We start from the raw sequence: 23,994 nt of genomic DNA on the forward strand, positions 1-23,994 counted from the left end.
GCCATTCCGATACCAGAAGTCTAGGCCCTTCAGAAAGCTTTATTATCATTCATATGGGTCAAATAGAAAGTGAGAATGGGTACAAAGTTGCTAATGGCCCCTAAAGAGAGGGGTGTTGGTGTTTCCTTACATTGTACACTATTACTGGGCAGCACATTTGCATGTAATAATTGAATGGTTCAAGTGTGAACCTGAAAAACAGTGAATTCATATGGAAATAGCCTGGCTCACCAGCCTTCGTGTAGTACACCATGGCTGTCCAAAGTTCACAGGCCACACAACCTCTGTATGTTGGAGTCTATATATTGAAAATTACTTAAACACCCATTAAGGAATAGGTCAAGTTAGTGTTGAAGGCAGGATTCGCCATGTTTCCATTGCCATACACCTCACCACTCCACACTTCATCCCCGTCTTATACAAAAGCAGTACACGAGATGGAGTGTCTCATCATATTACATTGACAGAAAGGGAGGATTAAGGATCCACACTTCCTCCTGAGACATATTATAAATCACAACGAGTATGGTGAATCTATTGAAAGAACAGACAATTCCTATTACTAACTCCTTGTCCCCAGTTTATTGGATCCCTTTTGTGTCAAAAAAAGATTTTGGATGAGGTGTCCTCTCCAATGTTATGTGGCATGCTTCATTATTTGCCACCTCATCCCCAGCGACGGCCCGTATATGGCGTGTTACCGGGGCGGTGACATGGGGCAGAGAAGGGGAAGGGTGGGGGGTTGCAAAATGTGGCATACGGCCGATTGCAGGTAAGTAACGAAAAAAATAAAGTAAACGAATTTCGTTGCACGCGCAGCATGTCCAAATGCGATGCAGCTCGCGCAACAAAATTGTTTTTTTTAATTTTTTTTGTAACTTACCTGAAATCGGCCGTATGCCGCATTTTGCAACCCCCCACCCTGCCCCTCCTCTGCCCCACGTCTCCGCCCCGGTAAAACGCCCTATACGGGCCGTCGCTGCTCATCCCACCCTGGTAGGATAGTACTAACAGGGCAGACTCGACCCCCAATTAATGTGGGAGTTCTTAAAATATATTATTTTTCTGGATGGTACAGTGATTTAGTTCATATTAAAAATACCTTAAGATATGCCACAGGTATATCCTTTATTATATGGTACCTCAGAAATTGGGAACATGCAATTTACAGGATGTCCAGGGGTACCATAGCCCCATCATCCTTTGAAAGTTCCAACATGTTTCTGCCCGCTCTAAGAGGCAAGTAACTGGTCAGGGGCATTTCTCAGAACAAAAAGAATTTCTCACTCTTATCCTATGAGTGTATGTTATTAATATGTATATTGGTATGACCAGAATTTCCTAGCTCTCCTTGTTGAATTTCAAGAGCTGATTTAGGGCTACTCCTAACTTCTTGGTCTGGCAGGGTTGGGCCACTACTGTAGTCACATATTTGTCAAGGAGAATGGGCACACTTAAATACATATGCCAGTTAACCTCGCTCATGCTGGACAATGAAGTAAAAAGTTGCCCTAAATAGGGTAATGAAATTCAGATAACAACAGGAAGGCTATTCCAGTCTTACCAATACATACACATATATATATATATATATATATATTCACTGAAAAAACCATAGGTTTCACACACGTTATAGTTAGGAATTAGCATTTAAAAAACCTTGCAAATTCACTGAAAAAACCATAGGTTTCAGACATGTTATAGTTAGCGGAAATTTTACTGATAAAAAACCAATGAAATTCCCCCGTTATAGTTAGTGCAGGCAACTATAACTCACGCGACCGCAATCCTCTGCTGATGCTAATACTGTATTTAGACACTTATTTGCCCATGTCTTCTTCCATAAATTTTTAGCTATACATATATTACAAATATTTTTTTTTCATAAAGACACATATGTCATCAGCAGAAGATTGCGGTCGCGTGAGTTATAGTTGCCTGCACTAACTATAACGGGGGAATTTCATTGGTTTTTTATCAGTAAAATTTCCGCTAACTATAACATGTCTGAAACCTATGGTTTTTTCAGTGAATTTGCAAGGTTTTTTAAATGCTAATTCCTAACTATAACGTGTGTGAAACCTATGGTTTTTTCAGTGAATTTGTACGGTTTTTTAAATGCTAAGTTACTTTACGCCATTCGTGGCGTGCACGCCCACTTAACGCAGTTCGTTCCGTGCGCGCACGGTGCGCTTCGCGCACCGTGCGCGCACAGTGAGCACGCGGTGCGCTTCGCGCACCGCGCGCCCACTTTACGCAGTAGTGCCGTACACGCAAGGTGGGCACGCACCGTGCGCACATGGATAGGTAATCTGTTAAATTTAATTTGTAAGTGATGACAATAATATGCCATGCACAGAGAGTGTTTTTTTTTTTTTTAATTAAAATTTTTAGCGTAAGCGCACCGTACGCGTACGGTAAGCGTAATCGGCGAAATTTTCAAAAAATAAAAATTTACCGTTTTTGGCCTTGGAGGATCTTTGAGGACTCAACTAACATGGCTATGTGCATGGGCGCTGTCTAAACAGCCCCTTTATATGTTTTTTGCCTTTGTTTACAGCCCCCCCCTCAGAGTGCGAGAGAGAAAATGGCCGCCGCCGCTTCCTGGTTTCGGCCGATTCGAATGTTTACTTAGATGTAACAGCCAATCAGAATCGCGCTCGCGCACGCCACCGTACGCGTACGGTAAGCTTACGGTAAGCGTACCGTAAGCTGGCTCAGATATATATATTGATTTAAAGGCTATTTTCTCAGAATCTACTGAACAGATTTACACCAAACCTACAAAAGGCACTTCCTTGACCTAGGGACTACCTCTCTGCCAAATTTCTAGTAATTCTGTTCAGCCGTTTGGGCTGTAGCCCTGTCTAAAGGTCCTATGGAAAAATGCATGGGAAAAACGCGTTTTGGGACCCCCCTTTTATCTCAGCCCCCGCTTGACGAATCCCCCCGAGACTTTCAGGGTAGGAGCGGAGCGTAGCGCCCCACCTATTTTGAGAAATTCGCTAGGATTCGTCAACCGGCGCCAAAGTTATTCAAAATAGAATGTTGCGGATTTCCTATGGAAAAGGGGTCCTAACTATAACTACCTACTGGCGACCGCCAGTAGGTAATATATATATATATATATATATATATATATATATATATATATATATATATATATATATATACTGACATACAGTCATTATATTAGAGTGAGGGATCCTTTTTGCCCTGAAGAATGCCCCTGACCACTTATAGTGGGCACACATATATCAGCACTTTTCAAAGGATGATGTGGCCATGGTACACCTAAACATCCAGTAATTTGTTTATTCACTTTGTAATCATACCTGAGTTTTCTCATAATAAAGTATATACCGGTGGTATACCACAAGGTATTTTTAATATAAACTGGATCCCTATGCTATCCAGGAAAAGAATATATCTCAAGAACTCCCCCATTAATTGAGGTTGAGTTCCTACTGGTTGTACCATCTTCCCAGTGTGTAATGAGGTGGCCAATGATGAATAATGCCACATTGCATGGATGAGACCAGCTCATCCATCTGTTTTGGGGACAAGGAGTTAGGAATAGAAATTACACTTTCTGTCAGTAGATTCAGTGCACTCGTTGCGATTTATGGAGATCAGGAGATATCCTGACCCTGAGAGAATTATTTAATGGGAACACGGTCAGGTTATGTTTGGTTTGTAAAAATGATTTTGGGTTGACTGAACAGGGGAGATTCTCATATACGTAGCTGAGATATTCGGTATTAAATGCAGACAATGAAGCTTTGCACCATATAATATGATTAGCTTGGGTATTCAAACACGCAGAAATGGAAATGCAAAATACAGCGGGAATTTGAATTCAGATTTGAATTCGGTAAGACATATGGAATTCAAGCCGTGAGACATATGTGGTGGTGGTGATGGGGGTATTATGATGCTTTTTCCGTAGCGACACTAATCATAAACTACAAATGAGATGGTTCTTGATGCCACACAAATTACATCATGTTGCAAGGTGAAAGTATTATGTGGTATGGCAGGGGTGCCTTACTACGTAATACTAGCGCAATACATAAAGAGGGACCCCGGGTATGCTCTAAGTGCACCTTCTCTTAGTCCTGGTAGAGTGGCAAAGAGCAGACAGGCTAGTTAAAGGGACAGGAGTAAGCATTTCATATCACTAACATGGAGGATAAGTACTTGGCATGACTCGAGAGAAATCCAACACCAATGTATATTTTCATATATTTTTAGACACCGAAACGAAATCAATACATGGAGGATAACCAGAGTTACCAATTTTATAAGCATTAAATAAATCAGTACTTTCCAATGTGAAAACTTTAACGTTGTAGTCAGTGGGAAAACACATATAGGCAAAAGGTTACTTAGGGAGTGAGTTCAATGGAACCCACTTAGATTTAAGGTCTTGTGAGTCCCTAGACCAGTTTATGACAGCTAGCACAATTATACCTGGCTCAGGGGAGTGGGGTGCTCAGGTGCACTTTAGCTGTCAAACGGAGCTGTCAATAAGGCTGGCGGTGTTAAAATTATTACCTTAGAAAAAAGATACTTTTGGGGGTGTTGAGCAAAACCCTTCAGGAGTGGACCAGGAGACGAGCTGACAGGTGTGCCAAGAGAGGGTGAAAAAAAAAGGCATGGTCTTTAAATTGGAGCCACAGGTGTGGTTGGTTGTTCATACAGGTGAATCACTTCTCTTGAAGTGTTGAGTAAAGCAGGTTGTAGTTTGACTGACCATCAACAAGTCTTAGTACCTGCAACTATTACTGTCAAGGAAATCTTTTTCCAGAGGACCAAGGGAAAATGTTAGAAAACTGAGCCTCGCTGATGGTTGGGGCTACATTTCCAAAAAGTCAAATGCCCAAGTGCTTTAAGCAGCCAAGCCGGACGGCTCGGGTAACAGGACTTCAAGGTTGGGGAATTTGCGGTTTATGCATGCTAACTGCAGGGGACTAGTTCCTCCAGCCCAAGAGAGTACTTGTGAAGTCTGGAGTTTGCAGAAGTGTTCACCTTCCCTTTTAAACAGGTCTCTTGCCTTGGTTGTTTCGAAATCCAGCGGGTGCAGAGTGGCTGCCACAGATACAGAGCTTAACGTCCCTTTTCGTAGCGTCCAGTGTTTTTGTGGAAACGGGTCTCTTTTTGTTATCACATTGAATCTAAGGCCCAGGTATCTGGGGTGCCCTTTAACTACTGGATTTAGGGAGTGTTAGTGGGTGTGAGGACTAGTAGCCAATGTGCATCTAGTCCTGTGGCTAATCTGCCTTAGTAGTGGAGACATAATTTGGGTGTTTGTCACTAAAACTAGTCAGAACCTGATATCTAGCCTAAATTCAAGATGGCAAAAACCATCCTCGATGGTACACCTCAGCTGCAACACCCTAGAGGTGTTGTCAGCTTTGTGGAGGTGGATGCATCCTGCATAGCTAATTTCTCACCTGTCTGCGAAAAACAGTGCCTGGGACAGGGGGAGGCTTTTTCATCGAGTGTTGGACAAGTTCCTTTGCGACTCACTGCTGTACCAGTCTAATAACTAGCCATCCTGTGTGAGCGGAGGTGTCGCCTCCTGCTCAGACACGTATTTGTCTCTGGCCTCTGGCAGAGATACTCACTCCCCAGCATGAGGTCAGACTTCTGTCTTGGCGGTAAACTTTCAAAAATGCCTGCCAAGGCACTAGAACACTGGGTAATTGGTCGACACCCTGACCCAGGTACATGCTGGTTAAACCTCAACACCACCATTGTGTCAGGGGTTAAAAAGCACAGGGGCATATCATCAAGGCCAGGCGATAATTATCGCTCAGCGCTCTTAGCACGAGGATAATTATCGCCGGCCAACGCTGAATTTTATCGCGGAGATAGCGTGCTATCAGCAATGCTTATCTCCAAAGCGATAAAATTCAACACGCAGGTAGGCAACTGTGCGATAATCTCTGGAAATCCAGCAATAATCGCACAACGTTTGGCGATAGCTTGCTGATAGGGCAAGGCCGACTTAGCCATGATATCCACCTTCCATAGGATATCATGGCTAAGTCAGTTGAAAAGCAGGCGTAAGGAAAGTAGCGATAACCATGGTTAGCGCTACTTTTCTTATCGCTATGCTTGTTAGCGATTCCCTTGATAATTGGAGAAATGTCGGTTAGCGACATTTCTCCAGTTATTTCAGGAAGGAATGCCCACTTTGCATCTCATTAGAGATGCAAAGCTGGGCGTTCAAAAAACAGGCGCTAAGGCAAGGATTCACGCGATAGCGTGACCTTGCTGATATAGCGATAAAATTATCGCTGCTGTTTCGGCTGAAAACGGCCGCAAAAGTGGCAATAATTTTTTATCGCCGCCTTGTAGATATGCCCCACAGTCTTTTAAACCAGAAACGAAAGAAATTGGCTGGGTAATACCGATATGCCAGCCCATGTTATCCAATGGACCACCTGTCACTTGCGGTAGAATTACGTTTGGAATGCTACCACAGGGCAATATATGCTTGCACGTCCATTCCCACAAACATAATACAATGCACTCTGCCTCCTGGGCTGTGGTAGACCTGCCTTAGGTGTGACTGACATGTATAAGATGCAGTGAGGTGACCCTGTCACACATGGGGCGTGCAGGGTCAAACTTGAGCAAGCAAGCTATTCGTGCGGGGCTGAAATGGCAGACCTGCAGCCTTTGGATTCACTCGGGTTACTTAGGGTTGCACAATAAGTGCTGCACCCCTGGTGCCTCTTTTACATCCCTGCCCTGGGTACCACTGGTGCCATATACTAGGGCCTAACAGAGGTGTAAAAGCACTTGCAGATTGGGTGTACCTATTCACATTTACAATTTAAGGGAAAGAGCATTAGTGCTGGGGCCTGGTTAGTAGGAACGAGCACACTTTCAGATCAATTACCACAGCACCTAACAGCAAAAGTGGGAGGACATCTGCAAAAAGTCCAGTTTACTACACATCACATTTATTCAACATTTTCGGGCAAGTGCTGGTGGTGTGGTTTGAAAATGGTACCAAGGTTCCAAATTTAGGGGAGTTGTTTCAAAATTCAAATCTTTTAGAAGAAAGTGCACAGTCATACTGATAGTTTTGAAGGGTTTCCCACCTCCCACACCCCAGAACCTGTATCATTACTTTTGGGCTCAACGGGTACATTGTTAAACGAGGGAATTCAGACTGATGTGATTGCACACTTGCTGAGTGCAGAAAGTGCTTATTTTCCAGAACTTGAGAAAAAACAAAACCTCGGTTGTGGCACTGTGAATTTTTTTAATGTGGCAACCAATGACCCTGGAAAAGCTGTCTTGGGATATCCTGCAATCCTAGAAGGCCTTTCAGGATACATTGGTTCAATTGTTATATGTTTTACTTTATTGACTCTGCTATGAGACTTTCCACCCAAACTGAGAGCACTGAAACTGTTTGAAATTTTTTCTAACACATCATGGGAGAAGATCTTATAGTTTGTAAGGTAAAGGAAGTGCTGTGCGTAATTAAAATATTGGTAGATTAGGCTGACCTAGTGTGGGGAGAGGATTGGAACTAGTTGGAATGGAGGCAGGGGGAGATTTTAGTTCTTGTGTCTTAGTAGATGTTTTTTAATATATCGGTGCAGAGCTATTTTGCAACCATAGGTTGTCTAGTAATTAGGATAACATGAGGTTGTTGTGACTTTTAGATAATTGTAACTGTGCACAGTATGGTGGCGGGTAGAAATGTCCCTTTATTTCATAATATCTTTGGTGAAAATTCCAAAAAATTGGGATTAACCCCATGTGATAGATTCAAGTCAGAAAGCATAAGGAGTAGGTCTGCGAGACTGAATTAACTGTAAAAAAAATCAACACAGTGACTTACATCTACACTGCCAACTACATCCTACATCTAGTTTACAATCCTACACCAATACCAATACTCTGTATGTGCACTTCCGTTCCACTGTATGCTGCACCAACATTTGTGACCAACACCATCACCTACAGTCTATTCCACAGTATACACCCAACACCAGAACTCATCACAACCTTGTACCTTCACCCCTCCACAACCTTTGACCTCTGTCTTCACTATCTATTCTCAAAACCATCATCTAAACCTTCAGGCTGCTCCTACACTCTGTGGTGGCTAGTATTTCAAGGCGGTGGTGTTGAGGTGGGTTGTGTGGGGGAAGGCAGAATTAATGGAAAAAAATACTCACATACCTGTCTGATGCAGCTGTCCGCCATTGCTGCCACCTCGTCTGGGTCCTCTTCTGACCGCTTATAGTGCAGGAAGCAGGAAGCGCCTGGCTCCCAGCCTCCTGATATCCAATCACAATGCTGCAATGCAGTATTGTAATTGATAATAACAATGAGTTATTATCATTTTATTTTTTCGGTTTTCGACCTGCTCAGTGGGGCGACACTCATTCGCCTTAGCAGAAGAGCCGCCACTTCCTACACCCATATCAACAGCACCAACTACACCTGATGCCTACGACGCCTGACATGTACACTCTTTCTTACACACATATTACAGAACCACCTACAATCAACAATATAATCCACCACCTAAACCTCTTCCTACTACCTACAAGTTGCAGCACACTGTATGAACTTTACCTCCAAGCTACTCTGCCTTACACCACCATCAACGCCCTCACCTGTCATCTACAATGGCCCGAGACCCACAAGATTTGCAGCCGCCAGTGGCATCTCACAAAATGATGGGCTCCTCCCTGCGGAATGTGAAGGGGTACCCCAGAGTCTCCCACATCTCACAGATATCCATTGTCCTTGGCTGAGTGCCCCCCACACCCCGAAGCGTTGTGTGGCCTCTGAAGGCTTAGGGCCTCCTGTGCCGCTAGGGCTGCAGGCGTCTGCATTACGCCCCTGGCGTCCATCTTGGACATGAGAGTTTTTACTACCTCATATTTGCAAACCTACGAGCACAGCACATGCATAGAAACCAATGACACAGCACATGCATAGAAACCAATGACAATCAGCCACGGATATGGACCATGGCAGCTAGGAGCACGGAACCCTGCAGCCTACTTCAACATAGAGGTTCCCTGTCTCCTCATGTCTACACACAGACTCGCACACACTTTTACAAAGACTAACATGGAACCACATTTTGAAATGGCACCCCCAGGAAACATACTTGTTGACTAAGAACTTGCTAAAAAATTCACACAACTCATAATTTAGATGAACTTTCAAATACAATAAAGTGCAAAATAACACCATTCTAATTTACATCACTCAAACATGTCGATAAAACATATATCATTGTGAAAGCTATTGACAACTCCTACAGTCTGGGTTGTTTTTTTCCCTGCTCCGGCCCTGGTGTCACCTCAGCACCAGTGCCTCATTTGTCAAAAGGATGCCTTCCCTGTCTGACGGGGTGTTGAGTTTCCTTATTCTCCGCCTCTGTGCTGGCAAAGGAGCCCCTGCTAGAGTCTCATCCCTGTGTCACTATGGAAATCACCTTATTGGATTTCAAATCAGACAGGACTGTCTGGAATGTCTATCGAGAACACAGAGAGGGCTGCTTTTTGAAATGAAAAATCTGTGCCCTGGGCTGAGCTGAAATGTCCTCAGATTTGCAAACTGTGATTACACTGCATATTTGAAATGGTCTCTCTCGTCGAGGGACTCCGTGTACTTTCAGCCTCACTAGCCCCCACTGTGCACATATTGGAGATGTTCAGGCTGCGAGTCACAGGCCACGAGCCACCGTCGAATTCTGCCAACAAGGGCATGTGACGCCCATGGCTGCTGCTCGCTGTTTCTCACGCCACCCTTCTTCCTTTGCGTGGGTAACCAAACACACTTTTACATAGAGACACCCCAGGACTATCTCACGCTGTTATCTTTCTGTAGTGTAAACTCCAACACAGGTGGGTATTCAATGGAAGGATGTGTTCAGCTACGTAAGGACATCGTGCAATGACACCACACAGCATTTCTCGTGGTAGCAAAAAAGGTCACTTTATTAAGACAGATTTGTAAAGTAATTTCATCACTAATTGCAAAATACATTGCAAAATCCCAGACCTCACTAATACATTACATTCATGTTCTTCCCTTGTCCTTAAAAATCAACCCCCATACTCTTTCATCTCTCTCCTTTCTTCCTCCACTCACAAACCAGACCCCAGCAAGCATCCCCAAGCACACTCACCTGGTGTTGTTCAAGGCCTTAAAACTTACTCTTCCCCTCCCCTGTGCAGCCCCCTCCCCCCTGAGGGATGGATACATGTTCTCCAGACTCTACATCCCCCAAAAAACTACCACCTATGTCAATACTAAAACCTGTCCTACTGTGGGCAAAAGTGTTGTATTGTCTGTTATCATAATGTTATCCAATACACAACTTTTCAACTTCAAAGTACTATACCCTCTCAACTTTCCCTGCCTGCCCACATGGTACTGGCTCCCTGGTGAGCCTAACTTCCTGATCTATGCCCTATATACAACATCTAACCGTAACCCCGCCCTTTCCCTCCCTCGACCTATCAGTATCTCGTGGCCTGTGACACTTGACCGAAGTTAACCCAAATGGAGACTGGTCATCACCATGCTCCCCCTGGCTCCCTACAATTCCCACTGAGACTAACAATAATAGAACACAGCACCTGAGGTGCCTGTTGCGCTCATGAACGAGGCACATAAATGACAGAACGTTATAAAGATACTTGCTAACATTAGAGCCTAAATAGTGAATAAATACACATAACAACACTTATCCTCCCTTTGGAAGGCTCCTTCATGTACAGCCTTATTCTACATTGACAAGGCCCTGACAACATCATCACTTGCATATTTAGGGCCAGATTTATTAACATTTGACACAACGCAACGCAGCAAGACAACTTGTTGCGCTGTACTGCGCCATACGGAGAGAGCAGGACTGCGCCATATTTACTCACTGTGCTGGTGCACTATTTGCTGCCTAGCACTAATGCAGGCATTCTTGCGCTGCAGTGCAACGGAGCCTATGTTACAGGCAGGATTAGTTTTGTACAGGAAGGTATACCATACTGCACAAAACAATCCTCAGAGGCATTTTCCTCTTTCTACTTTACTTAGGTAGAAAGAGGAAATAAAGAGTATTTCTCCTTGTTACATCTCTGTTGGCAATAGCATGTTGATGCAATCCCAGGTTTACTACCCTTAGTAAATCTGGGATTGCAACAAATTTCACAGGTGGATGCATGGGAATGTGTTTCTATTCCGCAATAGTAGTCCCCCTTTTTTACCAACCCAAGATTTCTCTTGTTCTACCAACACCCATGCTCCACCTTTAGAGCCCTTTTGAAACCTTTGCCCTGAAGTGTTGGAACAATTATCAGAGTGGGAGTGTCACCATCAATATTACATCACTGAACTGATAGGGATTGTGAACAAGTGTAGGAAATAAGCCACGCCCATTCAGCAAGAGAGTGATAAGGGTGTATGCCCAGAATAACAAACTTTGTGTGCTGAGTTTGCATCACAAAAGTGATACAAACCTGTGCAAAATTAGTTTTTAGTATATTGTCCAGCACAAAATTTGTTTTGTGCTGGAACGTTCTCTCAAAGTAACGCAAAGCAGTGCAAAGCACTGGTTTGTGTTACTCTGCATCAAGGGCAAGTTCCATGAGTGATACATGGGCGTTTCCATGCAACCACCCATGGTTTTTTATGCAAAACCTTATCTACTTTCCATCACACTTCAGACTTACAAGTTATGATTACTTGACACACAACCTGGAATCATTGGGCCCTTTTCACAAACTGCATTTGTAGTTTGCTTAGTAGTACTACAGTAGTATTGTTCAGGAATTATAACATTTTACTTGTGAAGGCCTCTGCCTCTCCTATCTTTTTTAGCCGAAATGTCTGCCCTGACTGTGGAGATTGTACACATATGCCTACAAATAAGTAGTTAATAAGGAAGGGACAGGGGAGTGGCTGGAAAATGGTGAATGTTTACTACTAAATACGGAAGGTTTAGGGAGGTAAAACAATGGGTTATGGAGGGAGGGCTAAGAAGGTGTTTAGGGAGGCACATGGAGCTCCTCAGAAACGTGTAAGCCTATTGCTATTCACAAACAAATCATTATCTTCCTCTTTCCGAAAGAAAATCCTCTCTGGAACTCTTTCCACCACATACTTGGCAATTTTCAACATTAAATCCTTGGAGACAAGATAACAAATTCACCAGACTTGGAATTGCATTACCCATGCATTACTCTCCCAATAGAAAAGTAAAGTTAAAGGTCTGTGATCAGTCACAAGTTTGAACCTTTTACCCAAGACAAACATTTTAAAATATTCCACTACCTAGCCACTTCCTAGCTTCCTTCTTAGTCATACGGTGGTACTTTTCCACATACTAAAGCAATGTGTAGCAAAATCAATAGGGGCATATTCTCAAGGAGCTATCACCGAGTTATCGGCACTTTATCGCAGCCGAAGTCGCGATAAATGTATCACCCCATTCACAAGCTGGTGCGATAGCAGCTCCAAAGACATTGCAACAGATGAACCCGGCAACTATCGCTAATATGATGCAGAGTAGGTGTTCCCGAGCAAAAAGCCGCGACAACACCACTCTGCAACATTCTCAACGACCAGCCAGATCAGCGATACGAACTCAAAACAGGCGATAAGGTGCGTTAGCAGCAGAAAACTAACACCTGCTCTGACCTGGTGTAAAGTCGGACGGCAGCCTGCACCACAAAATGGAGCCCAGCCCAGACCCACACCTGAAGAACTACAGATGCCATGAAGTCACTGATCATTCAGGCTGGACACCCAAGAGTGCCACAGCACCCACCGCCACCACCCCCCCCCCGGATCCACCCTCCCCGGGCATCACCCCAGCAGTAGGCCTGGGCTAAATTTCCGTTCCGCTCGCGGAAATTGTGATAATTTGACATTTTCGCGCTCTGCGGAGAGCGTGAAAATGTCAAAATTTCCGCATTCCGCAGCTTAGCAATAATTTGTTTCTTGCTCGCGCAGTAAAATAATACATTCTCGCGCACGCGCGATCGCCTTACCTGAATCCCCGCGTTCGCCGACAAGTTTTCCCGATCCGGTCACGTTCTCCACGAGATGTTGGATTGTTGGTAGCCATTTGCGCTGTCTCGCGACTGTTCGCGCCGCAGTAATGTCATTGGTCGCGCGATCACGTCTTTCTTCTCGCGATCATGCACCGCGAGAAGAGTGAAAACAAGATGGCTGCGCCCGCGAGCAGCCGCATGGGTAAGTTGGTGAGCCGCGACCACGCAGAAAATACCGCGAACGGGCCGGAAAAAAACTTCCGCATCTTCGTGATATTTCCGCGTGTTTGCGGAGATTTTTAACATTTTCGCGATAATTTGCGAAAGTCACTATCGCAAATTCCGCCCACCCCTACCCACCAGCCCAAGACATGTCACATCAACTACACGGAATCATGTACCAAATAATGTCGCCCAAACACATTTGGTGACATGCATGTGTCGTCACAAAAATGAGCATCACCCATTCACCTACAATGTAACAAATGAACATTTTATTCAAAGAAACAGAACAGAAATGAAGACACATGGTGCTCCCCTTGGGACAATCCGTAGGTCACAGCCTGCAAGACAAAAATCATGATGAGAAGGTGTGTCTTGCGCACATCAAAGGACACAGAGAGAGCGAAGGAGAGAGAGAGCAAAGGAGAGGGAGCGAGAGAAAGAAGGACAGAGAGGGTGAGAGAGAGAAAGACAGACAGAGAGGGGGAGAGAGACACAGACAACAGATGAGATGGACAGGGTGAGAGAGTGCCGACAATGCGCACCCAGGCCACACTGCTCACCTGCTGCCACCGGTGTGTCTCCAACCAAGTGCCGGTATGTAGTGCAGTTCACCAGGTCACACATCTGAAACAGATCCGTCATCTGAAACAGAGTCCAGATAAATGAATTGCAAAGTACATACAATTGCAAAAGACATCATCGCCTGACTGCCCCTGCGCACCTAGGCAGATGCACCCCTCCCCCTCCCACTGCCCAGTGGTGCATGCCCGCCCCTGCGCACCCAGGCAGATGCACCCCAGCCCCTCCCGCCACCCAGCGGTGCATGCCTGCCCCAGCGCACCCAGGCAGATGCACCTCAGCCCCTCCTGCTGCCCAGCGGTGCATGCCCACCCCAGCACACCCAGGCAGATGCACCCCAGCCCCTCCCGCCACCCAGTGATGCATGCCCACCCCTGCACACCCAGGCCTCACGGCTCACCTTCCGCCCTTGGCATGTAGCAATGAGGGCCCACCACATGTCGCTCCAAGCCACATGGACATGGCACCCTCCACATCATCGAGCCCCGCTCCACAGGCCACCAGGTCTCACATTTGATTTTGGGTCTCATTGCAGGCAGCACACCCGCTCAGCCCTTGAGGTGCCACTAACTCCTTGATGCGACGCCACGTGGCGGTAGGCCCACGCTGCCCGCTGGCTCTGGCCTACACTGCGGTCCAGCAGGGCACACAAATCCTGAGCAGTCCAGACCGCTGGGAAGGGGCATCATCGCAGGCTGCACACCAGCTCAGCACTTAAGGTGCCCCTACCTCACTGCACCCAAAGTCACCATCCCATGGCGGTGTGCCTGTGTCATCTGCAATGTATCCGGAGCCACTAATTCTGTGCCCCCACAGTCATGGACCCTGTATAATTGGGTATCATGTTGCGGACGCCATCATGTCACCTCCAGTCCTGGGGAATTTGATGTTGCAGGTCCCGAGGCCCTCATGCCTACATAAACACCACACAAATGCACCCAGATAGAAAGTGGAAATGGCGTTGAGCTCGTGCATCCGGCCCTTTTTATTGTCAGGGTCACATGTCCTGTGACGCGTGTGCTGGATGGGTGTGGTGTGGGTGTAAACCAGCCGTGAGGGAGTGGCTGTGGCATACTGACAACTAGACCTGTGATCAGCAGATTACTACAGGGCAGACCCGGGACATGTAGCGTTGCTGTCCACCCCTGTGAGTGTAAGCGGAGTTGGCTGTCCTGGCGTATGCCAGTCCAGTGTAAGGGTTTGTAAATAACCCCGGGGGCCTGGGCGTGGATTGTTACTGGGCTGGAGTAGGAAGTAACTCATGCGTGTGTTCCTGTTGTTGTGCCAGCGCCACTCGGACCACATTCGGCAATGTGTCACCCCTGTTCTACGACATGAGCCACATGGACCTAAGAGGAGTCCAGTGAGCCTACATTCATCCATACTTCCAAACTTGAAAGACCATAGACATGACACATCTGTGTGAATATGAATGTTTAATGTACATTCAGTGGAGTGTTGCATCTGGAGCAGTACAGGGCCATGCAAACTCCACATGACGATGTTGGCCCGTGGAGGGCCAGCCATAGTCCTTCAGGGAATGACAAGTCCAAAGGACGAGGACGAGTTCAGTCCGCAGTCTGATTGCTGTGTCATTGGCGATCAAACAGCATATGGCAGTCCATGTTGAGGTCCAAGGTGAGTGTCTCAGAGTGCATCAGGGTACAGTGGAAGGTGATGATGCAGAGGGCAGAACCAAGCTGAAGCCGGCCCTATGGCGGAGATGCATGCTACTGCGTTCTTCTTAACATGAGGGCAGAATCATCCACATCTTTGTCCTCTGCTGTTTCATGTGCCTCACATGTGGGTGGTGGTGTTCTGTCTCCAGCACTGTGCGGCACTGACACTTCAGGAGCCGGAGATGTGGATGGAGTGGTAGCAGCAGCATGCATTAACGCCAGGCCTTGTGGCAGCAATGCCATGAGGATGGTCCTGAGGTCATTGAGGAATCAGCTACCTCTCGCTGGTGTGCAGCCGTGGCAGCCGCACTGTCCGCATTCGCCCGCTCCATGGTCTCCATTAACCTCTGCATGTTTCCCAACTCCCGTGTGGCATTGCTAGCGCCACTCTGACTGGACAATTGTTCTATTCTCTGAGTCAGGGCTCCAGCAATCTCAGCCATGGTCCATTGGAGAGCATGTAGCAGACTGTGGGTGTCTGTTAGGGACCGTGAGTGGTCCCTGATGGGACTTAGACACCCATATATGGCATCAAGTTTGTCTGCCATGCGGTCAAAGCCCACCCGCTTCTGTTCTGCCAGATTCTCCTGGCACCCCAACACATGCTGTTGGAAGGCCATGTGTTCATCGTGGGGATCCTGGGAGGCCGCCGTGGTGGAGGGTGCTGTCAGCTGTGTGGTCTGTGCAGGGGGTGGGGTCTCCTCGTAGCAGCTGGGCTGAACAGCTCCTAGAAGTGGGCTGTGTAGGCTCTCCACGAGCAGTTGGAGGGCGTCAGAGTCGAAGCTGTGGTGGTCCTCTTTGTCATCAGAGAAGAGAGGGTCGGGCTGCTCTGCAGGAGGTGTTGATTCTCCCTCTGCAATGTGAAGGAGAGATGCAGTTTAACGATATGTCCACATGTATGTTGTCTCATTGTACATGTTTTCATACAGACGGCATGACTGGGTACATTGTGGCTGTTTGGGAGGAGCTGCCTATTTGATGGGGGACAGTGGACATTTCGACAACAGACATGTGTGTGTTTGTACTCGTGCATTATCAACTCACATTTCCCTGCAATGCCAAATGTGATTGGCCAGTGTCTGCACCCAAGCGGCACCAGTTGTGTCCTGTGTTCTTTTGTAGGTATTTTGCGGATTGAGCCACATTGTTGGCAATGTTGATGTGCTCGGCATGTGATGTTTGTGTGCCGCATTTTGGGAGAGTCACCCCTGCAGCTCTGATTTGGCTGCCCCTTATGCCTTACATGCAGTGTGCCTTTGACTTCTGTGCTTGTACAGTGCTGACATGTTGCCTACTTGGGTACATTGGTCTCTTGGTGGGAGTTGGTGGTCTGGGGCATGGTTTGTCTGAATATGTGCTATGCTTACATGTGCATGTGTGCCATTGTGCCCATCTCCCCCCGTCCTCCCAGGCCGTGGTCGTTACTCACCCTGTTGCTGTTGTGTCCGGTCCTGTTGTGCAGTATACAGGCCCCCAACTCCTGCCACCGTCTCCCCACTGATGACTGCGGCCACAATTTCCTCCATCTCGTCCAGCTTCTCCTGTGGCGCTGGACTCCCACCTCCAGTCTGCATTGCTGCCTTTCGGTTGTTTGCGAGTTTCAGATTGTTTTTTTGCTTGACATCATTCCAGTGCCTCTTGACCTCTTCCATTGTCCTCTTCAGCACATGACTCAATTCACCTTGTCCATGATGGACTGCCATAGTCCATTTTTTGTTGCCAATGACACAGTGGAGGTGACGAACAGTAGTTGATGGTGTTCTATCACCTTCGTTTTCAGGATCCTGTTTTCCTGCGGACTGAACCTTTTCTTCCTACTCTTCTTCTCCTTGCCCTTCCCTGACCCCGAGGTACCAGGCTGGTCCCCTGGGGGGCTTTTGTGGTACTGGTTCTCCTCCATACTTGCTCCGGCAACATCCATTGTGCTTCGCTGTTGTTTGACATTTGTCAGTTTTTTTCCTACTTTTATGGGGATTGTTTCTGCCTGACATGCAGGCCTGTAGCTGGTTTTCGCTGATTTTTGTATCGTGATTGGCCTCATCGCAGCTTTTTTTGCGTTCTTGTTTCGCATTTTTGCGGCGTGGCGTTGGTTTTAACGTGCCCATTTAATGCGTTATCTGGTGACTATCGCATGGTACCGCCGTGATGTGAATACTTGGTTAACACGGCGTAAGTTTCCCACGATAGACTGCGATGATGGAGGTTGCGTTAAGTAACTTTTGCGATGGTTATCACACGTTCTTGAGAATATCCCCCTAGTGTCTTCTTTTTCCTCAATTACTTGTGTCAAGGCCACACCAATTCCAACATTACTTGCATCAACAGTCACAATGCATTCAACCTCTGGACTGAACAGCTGGTGCACATAAAATTATCTCCTCCAACATTTCAAACACACACTTCTCACTATTACAAAACACAAATGGTACAGTCTTTGTCAATGATTTCTTTAAAAGTTTTCATATGAAAGTAAAACCAGGAAAAAAACAAACCTGAACAAGATTTGACATGTTTCCTGGTACTTTTTTTGGAACCTTCCTTGATCACTCATAAGTTATTGGGTTTTATGACTGCTGCTGATATAGTATAGCCAAGGTGCTCAATGGTGTCCCACAGAAAAATGTATTTTTCTTTCTAGCAGTCATGCCAAGCTGAATTAGAATACTGAGGACCCTTTCCAACGATAACCAATCTCCTCTTTGATTTTAGAGGACAGCAAATATCATCTTAATAGACCAACACCTGCTTTTCATGTCCAAACGATGTCCAAAAAACTGCCCATTAGCTTTTGAAAAACCTACCAAGCCAAGGCAAGACCAAATGGCATGTGTCATGAATTGAAATGTTCCAAAAGGAGTAATGATAGTTGCCAAAGTTGATAAACAAAATACTACTGCCCCACTCAGGGACACTAACAGTGGGAGGCAGGCAACCAAATATTTTTGAATAAAGAACGTAAACATGTGCACAAATGTATTGCTCCTGATTTCCAACTGGTCACCATTATCTGAGAAGCCATCTCTGCATAGTCAATATAAACATTCTCAATCTCACAATCTTCCACCAATTTGCCTTAATGTACTGTAAATTCATCTCTTATGTTTAATGGAACATTGCAAACTTTGAACAGCAGGGCATGACCTCTCCTTTAAAATAATGTTGTGCTTCTAGACACAAACATGTCCAAACATTCTTTTAAAAAAATCTGGGAATTCAGCAAACAAGTTCTTTTAATTCACAGTTATCTCCTCAGATGCACTAATGGATTATTGGTCCCTGGCCGTATACCTTTCAACCAACAATTCCACCTCTACCCAAAATGTGATAGCCCTGCCTTTCCACGTTGTACCTTGTGCAAATTTTCCTCTGAGGCACTCGATAGTTTTCTAAAAATAACCAATACATTAAGGGGTTAATTCACAAGAACGTGTGATAAGTACTGCAAGAGTAGCGTAATGCAACTTTCAATATCGCAGCCTATAGCGGGAAAACAACCCAGTGACAACATGGGATTCACAAAAAGGCGGTAGCATGAGATAGTCACCAGATAACGCGCCAAATGTCCACGTCAAAATCAATGCCATGCCGCACAAATGCGATTTGCGAACGCAAGAAACCATGCGATGAGGCCAACCGCGGTACAGAAATCAGCGAAGACCAGCCACAGGCCTGCAAATCCCACGCGTCTGGCGGAACACTGCATAGCAACATGGATGCACCCGGACTGAGTGCAGAGGACAAGCCGAACACCACAAGCCCCACAGAAGACCAGCTAGGAGCCCTGCGTTCGGGGAAGGGCAAGGACAAGAGGAAGAGGAAGACGGGGTTCAGTCCGCAGGAAGACCGGATAATTGTCACGGAGGTGACCGAACACCATCAACAACTGTTCGGCACCTCCACTGCAGCACTGGCTACCCAAAGAGAAATATGCCAGGCCATCGTCACCAACGTCAATGCAGTTGGAGTGTCGAGGAGGTCACTGGAGGACATCAAGAGGTCTGAAAAGGCAGACAAAACATAAGCTCACCGCCAACAGGGAGGCAGCAACGGCAACTGGAGGTGGGTCTCCTGCGACACAGGAGGAGCTGGATGGGCTGGAGCAAATGGTGGCCACAGTCAGCAGTGAGGAGACGGTGGCAGGATTGGTGTGCCTGGACACAGCACGAAACGACCTGACACAACAGCAACAGGGTGAGTAATGACCAGGGACGGGGGGGACGGGGAAAGATGGGCACAATGGCACACATGCACAAGTATGCGTAGCACACTGCACACCCTCAATGACGATGTAACATGTCCCTGATTGCCTTGGACATATAGAAACACCAAGTAGGCCCCCATCCACAATGTGCACAGAGGGTTCCCACTTTCACCAACATCACAACCGACCCATGTACATGTGCTGAATCCAGCAAAGCAGCAGCTCTGTGACCCACACTGACTATGCAAGTAACACTGCATGTCCGATAGCATGGCAGCATCCAAAAAAATGACATGGCCCACGATACGACATGGAGGTAGCCCAGTGTGGATCACATTCGTAAAGGAGCAGGTCACACTGTGACATGTCCACGTGCACCCACAACCCATGCCCTACAAAACACGCAGCAGATGAACAATGCACAAGGCCAAAAAAAAATCTGTCCGAGAGCACATATGACCGAAGTCAAAAGCAAATCAAGCCCCAATAAGCACACAATTGTAAGGCACTCCGCCTCAAAGGGAGAAGGTCATAGGAAATCAGAGCTGCAGGGGCAACTCCCCCACAATGCAGCACACACACATAGCAATCACAGAACATCAGCAACAATGGCAATGTGGTACAAAGTGCAACACCAGCACCACAGGACAGAGCCCACAACTGGTTCCGCTCGTGCCTAGTAACTGTCCACTCACATCTGGCATTGCCTGACACAGTGTGATGATAATAAACGGGTACTACCACACATCCGTCATGTATTTGGAAAACACACTGGCTACCATCAAATAGCCAGTTCCTCCAAAACAGTCACAATGTACATTGGCGTGCAGTCTGAATGTAAACATCTGCAAATCAAGAATAATATATGTGAAACTCTGTTAACCTGCATCTCCCCTTAACATTTCAGAGGGTCAATCAACACCTACTGCAGAGCAGAACACAAACCCCATCATTGATGACCTAGAGGACAACGTGCACATATGTCAAGATACCCTCCAACGGATACTGGACAGCCTCTGCACCCCACCCTCAGGAGAAGGGCAGGCCAGCTGCCTCGAGGTGAACCTACCACCTGCACAGACCACACAGCAGGAAACACACACCACCACGGATGTCTCCCAGGACCCCTCCGACCAATACATGGAGCAAATACAATGTGTGTGGTCTTCCCAGGTGGAGCTGGCTGAATAGCTGCATGTGGGGTTCGAGCTCATGGCAGCCAAACTCAATGCCATACGTGGGTGTCTGAGTCCCCTCAGGGACCACGTACAGTCCCTATCGGACACCCACTGTCCGCACCATGCTCAGCCACAGATCACTGCAGCGGAAACATTGACACACACGGCTCCGACCCATGATGTGTCCGTGGCACACATTGATGCTGCCCCTTCACCCACGCAGTCTGATGTGTCTGTGGCACAGAGTTATGCAGCCATCACCCCGTCACACACACCGGACACACCGGACACAGAACCCGTATCAGGGGATTAAGAAGGGGATGTAAACTACTGTGTGAGGAAGGAGGCAGTAGCAACCATCAACACTGTACGGCCTGTACCTGCCTGGTTATGACCTATGCATCATGGCCTGGGAAACCCCTCCTAGTGACCCCCGGAACACTCTGCGGCTTTCACCCGGACCCTGACACGGACTGCCATTTTGTCACCGTAGGCCGATTACACAGCTATCCTGCTGCGGACTGCACTCTCCCTCTTCACAATCAGTGTGCAATCCCCAAAGGACTCTGGTTGGCACACCACTGGGCTTCCATGTGATGTGTGCTTGGATGGCCATGTACCGCCCCAGCTCCGTCAATCACCTGAATGTGAATAAAACATTCAAAATCACACAGATGTGTCATCACTATGTTCACTCATGTATGGAGTTGAGGCTGGATGTAGGGACAATGTCTGCACATGAAGGTACATCCTGGTAACTGACATCTATGCACATGTGTATCCCTGAGACACATGGCCAATTGGATGACTGTGAAGGTGAGTACTAGCTGTGTCCCCATTGCACATCAACAACAATCTCACAACCCCCAATGTAGGCACATGTCCATGTACTGAATAGGGCTGTGTATAGGACTGACCCAAACGAATGCAGGCCAGGAGTGGTGTCGTACACCACATGTGACACCAGAAGTTCACGTTGCATACCTACTCACACACAGCTGTGTGGACACATTCTGTTGTGATATATGACATTGCTCCACATGGTCAGAGGTTGGACACCATACTCACCTGTGGTTGAATGTCTAGAAGAGTTGCACGTTCTAAGATGGCCGTTTGCTTTTCCACTATGCGGCATTGAGTCTAATGAAGTTCCAAGTTATCGCGAGACTTAAGGTTTCGAGCCGCGAGACAGCGCGCTAATCTGCGCACTTCAATTTGTTTGAGGAGACAAGTGTTTGCTCAGGGAAACTCTCCGTAAATTATCTCTTTTCAGGGAGAGTTTCATCTAGACTCTTGAGTTTGGCTGCCGTTGGAAGTATTTCTCCTATGTAAGACCTCTAGCGACAGAGCCCGCAGCGTCACGTTATGTTATGTTATGTTATGTTATGTTATACATTATTTTTATAGCGCACGGCTACTCCAAGGAGTGTCCCGGCGCTTTATCAAGGCAGCTCGGAATAAAAACATAACACCATACAGCGAACAGCGAAAAAAGAAATAACAGAGATACTAAAGGTTAAAAAGCCAGGTCTTCAGGCTCTTCCTAAAGTGAAGCAGATTAGTAGAGGACCGTAGGGCCAAAGGGAGGGTGTTCCACAACTGAGGGGCCCTCAGACTAAAGGAACGCCCTCCAGAGCGTGCCTTCCTAATTCGAGGAACCACAGCCAAGAACAGAGATTCGGAACGCAAGGATCTGGCAGGGCGGTAAAAGGCGAGCCTGCGTTGGAGGTATTTCGCGCCCACGCCAAAAAGCGTTTTATGCGCTAGCGTCAGAACTTTGAACATGATCCGCTTCCGGATGGGAAGCCAATGAAGCGACTGCAACAAACCGGAGGCTCCAACTCGCCTATGGAGGCCAAAAATAGCGCGAGCTGCAGCGTCCTGCACAACCTGCAGCCGCTGAACAAGATAGTCCGGGAGACCACTGTACAGGACATTAGCGTAGTCCAATCTGGAACCAACCAAGGCCTGTACAGTGATCTTTCTATGCTCTTCCGAGAGCAGAGGCAAAAACTTCCAGAGCATCTTGAGTAGCCCGACTCAGTCAGACGGACGTTTTGGTTTCCAGTATTTGCCGCTTAGGGAAGCTTGACAGGTGTACGCTTCCCCGCGGCGAAATACTTCTGTATCCAGTTAGTGTTGGTCACAGGAAAGAGCCACCAGTTATCAGACCTCGGCTCTTCGTTCCAGACTCCCTCGGAGTCCCTTCAGCAATGAAGTATTCAGAGATGGGCTCATCGCAAATTCTACTGTGAGGACACTGATCTACTTCGTCATACAAGTAAGACCATTCCAGTAATAAGGATGGCCTCTGCATCATTGCTACTGTGACTACAATGAAGAGTTAATACCCCCGTGTCCTAGCGCTTTCCCTAATTGCTCCTACCTATTTTACCTACCTTGTTCCTTTTTGCGCGCATCTAAAATAACTTGAAGCCTTGAACATTTTCTTCATTACTCACCTGTGAGGAACTGTGCAGTCAGTGGATATAAAAGTCTATTGAGTATCAACTAGCTGCTCAATCAATTCATATATTACAAGAAGCCTACAGGCATACAGCAGGTGGGAATGAGAGGTGAAGTTAGTCACTGATGTGGGGAGGGAAAAGCAATGTGTTAACCCATGGTTTTCTTCCCTTGTGTGCATTAGGAGTCTTCAGTCCCTAAGATAGCAAACTGAAGCTACTGTGCAAAAGAAGAGAAGCAAGACTCCAGCGGAACCTGGTAGGGGAAAACATAAGGCTAGTGACAAGTTATAGCAGTGTAGAGATATATATTTAAGAAAGAGTTACCAAGGTGTTGTTTCTTGTGTGCATTAGGTGAACTCCAATTCCAGCCAATAGAATAGCCAAAAGAAGACTTGGCAGGCAGGCGGAGGAAGTCCAGGAGTAGTCGGAGTGTCTCTTCTCTGTCCCAATCCCCTTTCCCCCTTTCTGGAACAGCTGCCTGAGCTGCAGTGGGTTCTGGGAAGTGGGCATTGGGAACATACATCATTCTGTCTCTGTGAAGAAGCTGGAGCCTGACAGATTGAAGTGCCCACGAAGTTCTTTCACCTAGGCCTGGGCAAAATTTCCGTTCCGTTC

The sequence above is a fragment of the Triturus cristatus genome, chromosome 1_2 (genome assembly GCF_964204655.1).
Source record: "Triturus cristatus chromosome 1_2, aTriCri1.1, whole genome shotgun sequence".
Lineage (NCBI taxonomy): Eukaryota > Metazoa > Chordata > Amphibia > Caudata > Salamandridae > Triturus > Triturus cristatus.